Source organism: Nicotiana tabacum, chromosome 16 (assembly GCF_000715075.1).
Source record: "Nicotiana tabacum cultivar K326 chromosome 16, ASM71507v2, whole genome shotgun sequence".
In the NCBI taxonomy this organism is placed as follows: Eukaryota; Viridiplantae; Streptophyta; class Magnoliopsida; order Solanales; family Solanaceae; genus Nicotiana; species Nicotiana tabacum.
This window is the reverse complement of record NC_134095.1, coordinates 116,606,752-116,619,955: the sequence shown is the minus strand read 5'-3', so window position 1 is coordinate 116,619,955 and position 13,204 is coordinate 116,606,752.

Below are 13,204 nucleotides of genomic sequence, written 5' to 3'. Positions count from 1 at the left end.
TATCATCAAGCCACCTCGTGGCGTACATATCTCAGGCCCTCGACCTCATAATCATAATTAATGTATCACCAATGCGGCGTGCAGCCCGACCCAAAAGTATCCTCACAGCACAGGCCCTCGGCCTTACTTAGTCAAAATCACATAAGCCACTCGGGCAACCGTAAAACATGATGCTCAGCCCAAAATATTATTTGAAATATCATTTGATATATTAAAACAGAGTAAACATGGCTGAGTTATGAAAACAGTGAAATATAGCATGACTGAGTTCAAGTATAAAGAAAAAATAGTGAGGAAATATCAATAAAAAATCCTGAAGGGTTCAAATAGTTGGCACGAGTCCCAAATATGGCATTCAGCCCAAAACAAGATGATAGCAAAATGTTTCCAATCAAATACGTAGTAAAACAGTCACTCGGGATGGACTAAGTCACAATCCCCAATAGTGCACGACCCTACGCTCGTCATCTAGCGTGTGTGTCACCTTAATATAGCACAACGATGTGCAATCTGGGGTTTCATACCCTCAGAACATCATTTACAATCATTACTCACCTCGATCCGGTCCAAACTCTAGCCTGCGATGCCTTTGCCCACATGAATCGATCTCTGGATGCTCCAAATCTAGCCACAATTAGTAAGTAATCATTAAAATATGCTAAGGGACTGAAGCCCACTCAAAAATATCCAATTGACATAAAAAATCCCGAAATTGCTCAAACTCGGCCCCCCAGGCCCATGTTTCGGATTCCGATAATTTTTTTATCAATAGGTTCCTTATCCTCTCACGTGTCTATACATATCAAGAACATCAAAATCGGACCTCAATTGCCCCCTTAAATTCCCAATTTACACTCTCCAAATTCAAGCCCTAATTTCCCAATTTTTAGGCTTTAATTTTCACATATTTCATGATTAAACAAGTAAGAATCAACATAGGATCGAGTATATAGTTCAAAAATCTTATCTCCAAGTGTTTCCCTTCGATTCCCTCTTCAATCTTTCTCCAAAGCTCCAAAAATCGTTCAACAATGGAGAAAATAGACAAAAGCTCGCGAAACTCAGTTTTAAATATTCTGCCCCATGTAAAATTACCTTCTTCGCGAACGCGATCGGTCTCTCGCGTTCGCGTAGACCAAATTCACTGCCTCTCCATTTTTCCCTTCACGAACGCGGACAATTTCCATGCGAACACGATGCTTCGCCTTTCCAGGCTTTAGCGAACACGGTCCAACTCTCGCGAGCGCATAGCACATGGGCCTGGGGTGCCCAACGACCTTACTCCTCTTCGCGTTCGCGTTCGCATCCCCTTCCTCACGAACGTGTAGAACAAAAATATCAACATATAAAACACCCTTCGCAAACGCGAGTCCTTGACCGCGAACGCGAAGAACAATTTGTCTACCACACAAAACCAGCAAAAACTGCCAAGTCCAAAATCCAAAATTGATCCGTTTATCCATCCAAAACTCAGCTTAGGCCCTCGGGACCTCAACCAAATATGCCAACACATCCCATAACCTCATTCAAACTTGTTCCAACCTGCGGAACGCTCAAAACAACATAAAACACAAAAATCACATCGGATTCAAGCTTAAGGATTTCAAGAACTTCCAAATTATGCTTTCGATAAAAAACCCAACCAAACCACGTCTGAATGACCTGAAATTTTGCACACACATCAGAAATGACACCACAGAACTACTACAACTTCCCGAATTCCATTCCGACCCCTATATCAAAATCTCACCTACCAACCGGAAAACGTCAAAATCTCAATTCCGCCAATTCAAGCCTAAACCTTCCACAGACTTCCAAAATGCATTCTGATCATGCTCACAAGTTCCAAATCACCTAACAGATCTAACCAAATCATAAAAATTCTGATCGGAGATCATATACCAACAAGTCAAATCTTGGTCAAACTTTTCAAATTTCAAGCTTCAAACTGAGAACTATTCTTCAAAATTCATTTCGATTACCCTGAAAACAAGACCAACGATTTACATGTCATAATCCATAACACGGGGCAACTCATGCCCGAGAACTGGCGAGCAAAGTGCAAAAGCTGAAAACAACCGATCGGGTCGTTACACTTAGCCATTGGTAGAGCATTGATTGATTATGAAACTGGGGAGTTAAAAATGAGGTTGAACGATGAAGAAGTTATATTCAACGTTTAACAATCCATGAGGAGACTTAGTGAATATGAAAATTGCTCACTAGTGGAAGTTGTGGATGTGATCCTGCATGAAGATGATGAGATCCTGAATGCTAAAGATCCATTGAGAGCTTGCTTGACAAATTTAGTGGAGATGGATGGTGAAGGGTTGGCAGAGTGGGTCATGGCACTCGAAGGCCAAGGATTCTGGAAGAGGGTACCTCAGTTCGAGTCCCTTGAGTTAGAAAAGAGAGCTACACCACCTACAAAACCATCAATAGAGGATCCACCCCAACTGGAGTTGAAACCACTTCCAGCCCACCTCAGGTATGCTTTCTTGGGTCCCAATTCTACTTTGCCTGTTATTATATCATCTGGTTTGCTGGTTGTGCAGGTAGAACAGTTATTGCAGGTGTTGCAGGAATGCAAAATTGCCATTGGGTGGACCATGGCAGACATAAAGGGTATCAGCCCGGCCTTTTGTATGCACAAGATTCGTCTAGAAGAAGGGAGCAAACCTTCCAGGGAACATTAAAGAAGGTTGAACCCAAATATGAAAGAGGTAGTGAGGAAGGAGGTAATCAAGTGGCTGGACGCGGACATTATCTTTCCCATCTCTGACAGCAATTGGGTAAGCCCCGTCTAGTATGTACCGAAAAAGGGTAAAATGATAGTTGTGCAAAATGAGAAGAATGAGTTGGTCTCAACTCGTATAGTCACAGGGTGGCAGATTTTCATGGATTACAGGAAATTAAACGCAGCCACCCAAAATAACCTTTTCCTCTTACCTTTCATTGACCAAATGTTAGATAGGTTAGTTGGGTGATCCCATTTTTGTTTATTGGACGGATACTCAGGGTACAATAAGATCTCAATAGCCCTAGAAGATTGAGAGAAAACGTCCTTCATATGTCTGTATGACATCTTTACCTTTCGGAGGATGCCCTTTGGACTTTGCAACGCACCTGCCACATTCCAGCGGTGTATGCTAGCTATCTTCACCGACATGGTCGAAGACATTATGGAGGTGTTTATGGATGATTTCTCCGTGGTAGGGGATTCATTCAAATATTGTCTTCACAACCTTAAGAGAGTGCTCAAACGATGTGTGGAGACAAATTTGGTGCTGAACTAGGAGAAGTGCCATTTTATGGTACAAGAAGGCATAATGTTGGGTCATAGAGTGTCAAAAAAGGGGATTGAAGTGGATAATGCAAAATTTGACGTGATTGAGAAGCTCCCAGCACCCACTTCAGTGAAATCAGTGAGAAGTTTTCTTGGGCACGCCAGATTTTACAGGCGGTTCATCAAGAATTTTTAAAAAATTTCTAACACTTTATGTAAGCTGCTTGAAAAAGACCAGCACTTTTTGGTTTCTAATGATTGTAAGTTAGCATTTGAGGGGCTGAAGAAGAGATTGGTGACTGAACCCATCATTGTTGCACCCAACTGGGAGCAACTATTCGAGTTGATGTGCGACGCCGGTGATTACGCTATAGGAGCAATTTTGTTGAAGTGCAAGGAGAAAATTATGCACCCAATTTACTATGCAAGCAGGATGCTTAGTGGTGCACAGCTGAACCACACGGTCACGGAAAAAGAAATGCTTGCTGTAGTGTTTGCCTTCGACAAATTCATATCATACTTGATTGGCTCGAAAGTTATTGTTTATACTGACCATGCAACAATTAGGTACTTGATAGCAAAGAAGGAGTCCAAGCCCAACTTGATTTGATGGGTTCTGTTGCTACAAGAATTTGACCTGGAAATTAGTGACCGAAAGGGGACAGAAAACCAAGTAGTAGACTACCTCTCGAGGTTGGAAGGGGCAGAAAAGAGAACGCAAGTTGAAGATATCCTTGAGAAATTCCCTGATAATCAATTACTTGTTGTGACAATGGAGGAGGCACCATGGTATGCTGATATTGCTAATTACTTAGCATGCGGTATTGTACCTCATGATCTATCCTCAATTCAAAAGAAAAACATTTTCCATGGTTGTCGGGTGTATTATTGGAATGAACCTCTATTGTTCAAAATATGTGTTGATAACATGATGCGCCAGTGTATCCCCGAGCAAGATCAACCCTCTGTTTTGCAGGCTTTCCATGCATCGCCATATGGTGAACACTTTGGAGGAGTTCGAATAGCAGCAAAGGTCCTAGAATCAGGCCTGTATTGGCCTACACTGTTCAAGGATGCCTATTCTTGGGTCAAAAGCTGTGATGAATGTCAAAGGACGGGCAACATATACTGTCGTCATAAGATGCCAATGACCACAATCCAAGAGGTGGAAGTGTTTGACATGTGGGGGATCGACTTCATGGGTCCTTTCGTCAGCTCATATGGTAACAAGTATATACTGGTTGTTGTTGACTATGTCTCCAAGTGGGTTGAAGTAGTTTCTCTCCCAACCAATGATGCGAAAGGGGTGACCAGTTTCCTAAAGAAAAACATCTTCACACGTTTTGGCACCCCCCGAGCCATAATTAGTGATGGGGACTCTCATTTTTGCAATAGAGTGTTTGGACGCCTATTGGAGAAGTATGGAGTTCACCACAAGGTAGCCTTACCATACCACCCACAAACAAGCGGGTAGGTGGAAGTGTCCAATAGAGAAATCAAAAGTGTCCTCTCAAAAACAGTGAATGCAACAAGAACTGATTGGGCAAGGAAGCTGGATGATTCATTGTGGGCATACCGCACAACCTTCAAAACACTAATTGGTATGTCACCATACAAGTTGGTATTTGGAAAGGCATGCCACCTTCCGGTTTAGCTTGAACACAAAGTACTGTGGGCATTGCGTAAGGCGAACTTAAACATGGAGACAACAGACACAAACAGAGTTAATGGGTTCCATGAGATTGAGGAATTTCGGTTCTAGGCATTCGAAGGTGCGAAACTATATAAAGAAAGGATGAAACTGATGCATGACAAGCACATCTTGAATCGGAACTTTGAACCCGGAGAATTAGTGTTGCTATACAACTCAAGATTGAGGTTGTTCACGGGTAAGTTGAAGTCCCGGTGGTCAGGACCGTTCAGAGTGGTGCAAATGTTCCCAAGTAGAGCTGTGGAGATCTAATCTGAAGATGGGACGAACAAATTTACATTGAATGAGCACAGGTTAAAACATTACTTCGGAATGACTGAAGAAAAGGGGGATAACGTGTGTTAACATTAGAGGAGGCCCAATACACAAATGAGGAGTGATGATATGAGTATGCGTCATGGCGTGACGTTAAATGAGGCGCTGCATGGGAGGCAACCAATTTTTTTGTTTGATGTTGTGCAAGATGTGTAGGAAACTAACACTCTTATAAAAAAACAAAAAAAACGTTTATTTTGAAGCCCGTGACCGCGACCGCAGTGGGACCGCGCCGCGATCGCGGTAAATGACGAGTATTCTGTTTTGGATTGCCCTGTCCACCGCGACTGCGGTGGGACCGCGGCGCTATTGCGGTGAAACGCAAACATTCTGTTTTGCCTTCCCCTCCTTCACCGCAGCCACGGTGGGACCGCGGCGCGACCGCGGTGAAACGTAACCGGTCTGTCGCCCAATTAAGTTGTACTTAAATTTTTTTTCTTTATTTTGTTTTCTTTTCTCTTCTACACCATCCCCCCAATAAAATTAAAATCCACCCGCCCCACCCCCACTTTCTCCACTCTTCTCTCACTTGACAAGCCCTAACCCAATGTCTCTCTCTCTCTCTCTTCTTCTTTTTCTTCCCATCTCTCACACATATACTTCTCTCCCCCCCATACACACACTTTCAACTCTCTCTTCCCCAACTTCCATTACTCTCAACCTCTACAAGAACCAGGTTTGTCGAGCTTTCCATCTCTCTTCTTGTACTTTTCTATTTTGCAATTTTAATGGTTGAATTTTTGTAGTATCTATAGTTAGATTTTTGGTTTTCTATTATTCTTTTTAGTGGGAAATGTAAAAAAAATGTTGTAGAGAAGAGCTTGGTTTTGTTGTGTGAAGTTAATTGTGGTTTGGTAGAGTTGTGAAGTGAGAATGATTGATTTTGGGGGAGAGTTTATGCTTTCATGGGATATGTGTGTTAAATTATAGTCCATGCTCAAAAGGTGCTTGTGAAATTGCCCCAATAGAGCTGTAATGGCTAATGTGACCATAGTGGTGGTGAAGTCTGAGTAACCACCCAGGGTTCACACAACTCAAACCCTCACTAATAGTAGCCTCTATTTTGTCAGGTACAATGCATCAGTTAAGGAAGATACGTGCCACAAGTTCCTCCGCTAGTGGACCAGGAGGTTCATCCAGAGCTAGAGCTCAGGCTAGTGTGAATCAGTTTGACTGTACTCGGATTGTTTCCAAAGCAGCTCAAGATAGGTTTAATGCAAAGGATGAAACAATCTCGGTTCTAGGCATTCGAGAGTGCGAAACTTTATAAAGAAAGGATGAAACTGATGCATGACAAGCACATCTTGAATCGGAACTTTGAACCCAGAGAATTAGTGTTGCTATACAACTCAAGATTGAGGTTGTTCCCGGGTAAGTTGAAGTCCCGGTGGTCAGGACCGTTCAGAGTGATGCAAATGTTCCCAAGTGGAGCTGTGGAGATCTAATTTGAAGATGGGACGAACAAATTTACAGTGAATGAGCAGAGGTTAAAACATTACTTCGGAATGACTAAAGAAAAGGGGGACAATGTGGTGTTAACATTAGAGGAGGCCCAATACACAAATGAGGAGTGATGATATGAGTCTGCGTCATGCTGCGACGTTAAATGAGGCGCTGCATGGGAGGCAACCCATTTTTTTTTGTTTGATGTTGTGCAAGATGTGTAGGAAACTAACACTTTTATAAAAAAACAAAAAAATGTTTATTTTAAAGCCCGTGACCGCGACCGTAGTGGGACCGCGCCTCGACCACGGTAAATGACGAGTATTCTGTTTTTGATTGCCCTGTCCATCGTGACTGCGGTGGGACCGCAACGCTATCGCGGTGAAACACAAACATTCTGTTTTGCCTTCCCCTCCTTCACCGCGGCCACGGTGGGACCGCGGCGCGACCGCGGTGAAACGCGACTGTTCTGTCGCCCAAGTAAGTTGTACTTAAATTTTTTTTTCTTTATTTTGTTTTCTTTTCTCTTCTACACCATCCCCCCAATAAAATTAAAATCCACCCGCACCTCCCCCACTTTCTCCACTCTTCTCTCACTCGACAAGCCCTAACCCAACGTCTCTCTCTCTCTTCTTCTTTTTCTTCCCATCTCTCACACATATACTTCTCTCCCACACACACACACACTTCCAACTCTCTCTTACCCAACTTCCATTACTCTCAACCTCTACAAGAACTAGGTATGTCGAGCTTTCCATCTCTCTTCTTGTACTTTTCTATTTTGCAATTTTAATGCTTGAATTGTTGTAGTATCTATAGTTAGATTTTTGGTTTTCTATTCTTGTTTTTAGTGGGTAATGTAAAAAAAATGTTGTAGAGAAGAGCTTGGTTTTGTTGTGTGAAGTTAATTGTGGTTGGGTAGAGTTGTGAAGTGAGAATGATTGATTTTGGGGGAGAGTTTATGCTTTCATGGGATATGTGTGTTAAATTATAGTCCATGCTCACAAGGTGCTTGTGAAATTGCCCCAATAGAGCTGTAATGGCTAATGTGACCATAGTGGTGGTGAAGTCTGAGTAACCACCCAGGGTTCACACAACTCAAACCCTCACTAATAGTAGCCTCTATTTTGTCAGGTACAATGCATCAGTTAAGGAAAAGACGTGCCACAGGTTCCTCCGCTAGTGGACCAGGAGGTTCATCCAGAGCTAGAGCTCAGGCTAGTGCGAATCAGTTTGACTGCAATCGGTTTGTTTCAAAAGCAACTCAAGATAGGTTTAATGCAAAGGCCTCCAAGAAGTTGTTACCTGAAGTACACATTGGCAGGCATGCCCTGCAAATTGAATGCCCAAGTATCTTTGAAGAATTGAGGAGGCGTCAGCTAGACATCTTCTTTAATGAACCAGAAGAGGGAAATGTACTGATAGTAAGGGAATTTTACGTGAATTGCCCGGAGCATGTTGATAGGGTTGTCACGGTATGAAATACCCGGGTGGATGAGTCTCTTGAGGCCATCCGCCGAGTGTACAAGCTGTCGGTATTCACTGGAGAGACAGATTATTACCTTGCTTATTATCGCCCAACTATCTGGTGGGCACTAATTCTTGAAACAATCTCTGTGGTTGGGCGGGAGCCAATATGGATATAGCAAAGAATTATCAAGAACTCCCAATCTCTCACTTGGGAAGCTAAGTGTTGGCTCACAATCATCAACAGCCGTTTGCTGCCCTCCAGCAACACTACAGATGTTAATGGGCCAAGAGCAGTGGCGATTTATTATTTTATGACCCACCATGATTTTGATGTGGCCAAGCTCATTCAGGATGAAATGTTCATTCGCTCCCCGGAAATACTCAAAGGGTTCTACTTCCCCTCCTTGGTCACCAAGCTATGTCGTGCTTCATGAGTTCCTGAAAATCCGATAGTAGATGGGAAGTTACCATTGAAAGCCCCATTCAGGGCTAGCAAAATCACAGTTGGGAAGGATCTGGTTGTGGTGGTTGATGATGATGAGGATGTCGATGATGATGATGAGGGAACTATGCATGTTGCCTCCCCACCAGAGCAGAGTGCTAATGAGGCATGCCCATCACAGGCCCTCCGGAGTACCCGCATGATAGCCCTGGAGCAAGAAATGGCTGGCCTACGCACTTCGGTCACTCACCTGAGTAGTAGAGTTGACAATTTGGCTACCCAAAATGCTAGGTCAGAGAAAACGATTATGGGCTGGCTCCGGGCACTAGGACGAGTGTGTCACCTCGATCCTGGACTGAGCACCAGAGAAGTCCCCTTACCTTACTCTGCTTTAAATTTTTTAACATGGGGACATGCCAAATCTTTAAGTGTAGGATGGGGGATGGTTGTTGTTGTTCAATTGTATAAATTTGTTTGGTGTTGGGGTTGTTGTTGTTTGTTATTTTTGTTTGACGTTAATTAACTTCGATTTTGCCTAAAGACGAACACCTCTTAACGAGTCTCTTGAGGGACAAGTCGAAAAAAAAAGATTTTCGTTTGGTAGGTAGTGTATCAACTCCCCCTTGGTTTTTCTTTAAACCACGGTTATTTTCCAAGGGTTTCCATTTGAACCGGGTGTAGTTAGTTTTTTCCTTCTTTTTAATGTAGGATTTTTTGGGCGAAGAATAGAAATAGGATCCCTTAACTCCATGATACCTTGAATATAGATTGCTTTAGTGTGACACTTAGGCACATTAGTTGACTCTAGCAATAAAGCCTTAGATTGTGTGTTCTTGAGTTGGCTTAAGCACCTTGAGCAGAGTGTCTGATGATCCTAACTGAATTGAGTCACGTGTCATGTGTAAGTGAGGCTTTGTATATTCTATGCTAACACTCAATGCCTAGAACTTGCCATGTGTGTGTACGAAGCAAGATGGTAGTCTTAATTGGTCTGAAAAGTGACATAGGTGTTTCCTTGTTGAACCTATATATATATATATATATATATATATATATATATATATATATATATATATATATATATATATATATGTATTTTCACCCACCTGATTGTGTATATCCTAGTTAACCCCTTTGAGCCTGTAATCCGGTTTCTTTGGCAACCACATTACAAGCCTTACCCAAGTTGTGAATTGTCTATCCTTTTGAACCTTATTACCTCATAGAAGCACTTGAATTGTACTGAATATGGAAAAGTTAAAATGTGGGGTGGTCAGTTGGGCTTTTGAGTGGATCTAATAAAATAAGGAGAAAGGTGCACTATATTAAAAAAGGAATAAGAGCCACTTGAATTGAAAAATAAAATAAAATATTTTCCCTTGCTAAGTGGTGACTCTTGATGTAAATGTTCCTAAAGAAGTAGGGGTGCAACTCAATAATGTAAAGGTGGAATGAAGGTTTGACAAAGGTATGGGCTTAAAAGTGAAAAATATATTAAAGTGCTTAGGAAGGTAGAATCACTATACCCATATGTATCCTACCTGTCCCGCAGCTAACATTACATCCAAATAAAGTACTACTTGATTCTAGACCAAATAAGCTCGATTAGTCGAGTATTACACTACAGGAAAGACTATGGTGCATTGTTTGTGGCATACAAATTTGTTTTTGAGGGTGAGTGAAATCTTACGTATTTGAATTCCTCAGTGTGTGAATTAAATATAACATGACACAAGTCTCTTTTGTGGTAAGTAGGAACATGATTCATGAAGGAAAGGTAAGTCTGGACCTCTGACTGTGAGTATGAAAGCCGGCTAGGGACATTACGTGGCTAGAGAGAGAGTCCACTCTTGAGGTTAGGAGGTTACGCTAAGGTAGTCTATCTATGTGAATTGTTCTTGGTATAAGGAGTAGGTAAGTGACCCAATGATGATTAGGCTTATAGAGTGTAGTTTTGTCGCTAGAGGACTAGTAACAGTTTAAGTGTAGGGTGTTGATAGTAGCCTATAATATACGATATAGATGCTATTTATGCTCTTAATTAACCATACTTTATTGATGTTTTAAGTGCTAAATAATAGCAAAATGCTCTAATTGAGGTTTTTATGCTTTGCAGGAACTACTCCGAGTTAGGAGGAGGATATAGAGAGTTTTGGGGTCAAATATGTAGATACAAGGCCAATCGAGAAGAGCCCGGATGAAAACGAGCAAGAAAAGGTGAAGAAAAACTGGGCAACAGCCCACTGCGACCGCGGCGGAACCGCGGTTGGAATGCGGTAAGAGAAGGCGAAAAACAGAACAGTCGTCATTCACCGCGGTCGTGACGCGACCGCGGTAGATCTGGAGAACACCAAAAAGTTTTAGGGCCAAAGTGTAAATCGTGGGAAACTTATCCTAAAGCTATATAAACTCAACAAACTCGCCCAAGTCAAGGTTAAGCTTGTTTTTAGACTGAATTAGAAGCAAGAACAAGTGTGAGAAGATCAAGACACCATTAGAGTTTTTCAATTTTCTTCTTGTTATCATTATTTGCGAATTATGAATAATTTTATGGTTTTGTCTTGCTTTACTATGAGTAGCTAAATTTTTAATCTAGGGTTGATGGAACCAATTGTTAGCTGAAGTTTTGACTCAATTTTGTTATAATCGAGCCGGGTTATTATATGATTGTTCAACTATGTTTTGTATGATAATTAATTGAATGGGCCCTTGATTAATTGTGTCTAATTGCCTTGTGTTGATTGAGAAAGAATACTAGGTTAGACTGCTGTTGAACAATACCACTTTTGGGTAATTGAAGAGATTCATTACTTGAACTTAAAAGTGGGGTTAGAGATAACAAAACTTTGGTGGGATAATTCAGAGATGCATAAATTATCAGCTAGAGTAGTTCGAGAGAATGCTCTAATAAATTATCGTAGTTGATCGAGAGATAATTGCGGTAACCCATAGCTCATAATACTCCTAGAGTATTACAGCTAGATTATAGCAAAAAAGTTAAGAAGTAAAATAGCAATTGGGGAAATCAATACCCTAGATTTTTTTACCATTGAATTATCTTTGATTTAGAATATTGTAGTTTTAATATAATTTTGATTTAGTTAAACAAAACCCAATGCTTATTTACAAAAATCTTGCATCCGAAAATTGTTTGAGCTTGTAATAGCATCAGCAAGAGTTGTAGTAGATAGGTTAGTTCCCTGATGATTCGATTCCGGACTTGAAAATCGGATTATATTTGCAACGACCGTTTTATCTTTTATAAGGCATAGTTGGGCGTGATCATTACCGATGAAAACGATATTCATAAAGATGAAATAAATGCTTGCCACCCGGTAGCATTTAATGAGGAATATTCTACAACATTAAGTACACTGCCCGTTACAAGGAATATGGCATTCACTGCCTGCCGTACATATTCTTTAATGGCCCTCATAATTGACATTAACGATGGGCTTGATCCTAGGACCTTGTTCCCTAGGTGCAGTTATAAATAGTGAACTTTATTGTCATTGTAAAGAACAGGACTTTTCTGGCAAACATACGCTACACTCTATTCAAAGCTCAATATAATTTTATCTTCTTCTTTATTGATATCATTGTTGTTGTGCCCGGAAGCCTTGCTCCAGGAATTGCTATCTCTGCTATTTTATTTTTATCTCAAGGCTAAGTATTATATTTTCATGTAATTCATCTATTATTTCAGGATCAAATTAATTTACTTGTCTATAAAACACGTATAAATTCAATTGTACCGTTTTACGAGTAAACTGTTGTATATATCAATTACTGTATTTTAGATAAGTAACCTATACTTGTAAAAAGAAGTTACCTGTAATTATCACTTATGTGAAAAAATCTTTACTTTGTTATGTTTAACTCTTTTTCCCTTTTTCAAATTTGGGATGCAGAAGTAAAATTCAGCATATAAAATTTCTCCCTCCCCATCTCAACTTCATTCTTTTTTCTTTTGTGACATGCTACGGTCTAATATTTGATGAAGCAGGTAAAAATCATATAGGAGAATAAGGCTCAAACTACCGTAGAGATTTCCTTATGTCTAAGCTTTTGTGTGAAGGAGTTAGTACATGTTTGTTCATGTCCTTGAACCTCATGAAAGATAACAAGTATTTAATAAAATAATTAAAGTGCTAGCAATCTGACTCGGATAACACATCTTTTAATGAAAAAGAAAGAAGATAGGCTGGCCTTGAGAGTTAGAAAATACATGCATTCTTTTAACTTACTGTCCAACTGTGCCCTCTCACTCTTTTAGAAAATTCTAGGTTGTGCCTGATCACCGGATTAAGACCAATTGATAATGATATTATAAAAGAAAAATAAATCAATAAAGCTTGATAAAGAACACTCCAATCCAAATGTATAACTTTCAATGAATTCACAGTTCGACCTTATCCAAAAATTTAATATATAGGAGTTTAATACTTACTAGGTAGAATTTGGATGACGAATAATTATCCAAAAAAGATATAAGAAATGAGAGACCAAAATAGTATATAGTGGTAAGTAATAGTCC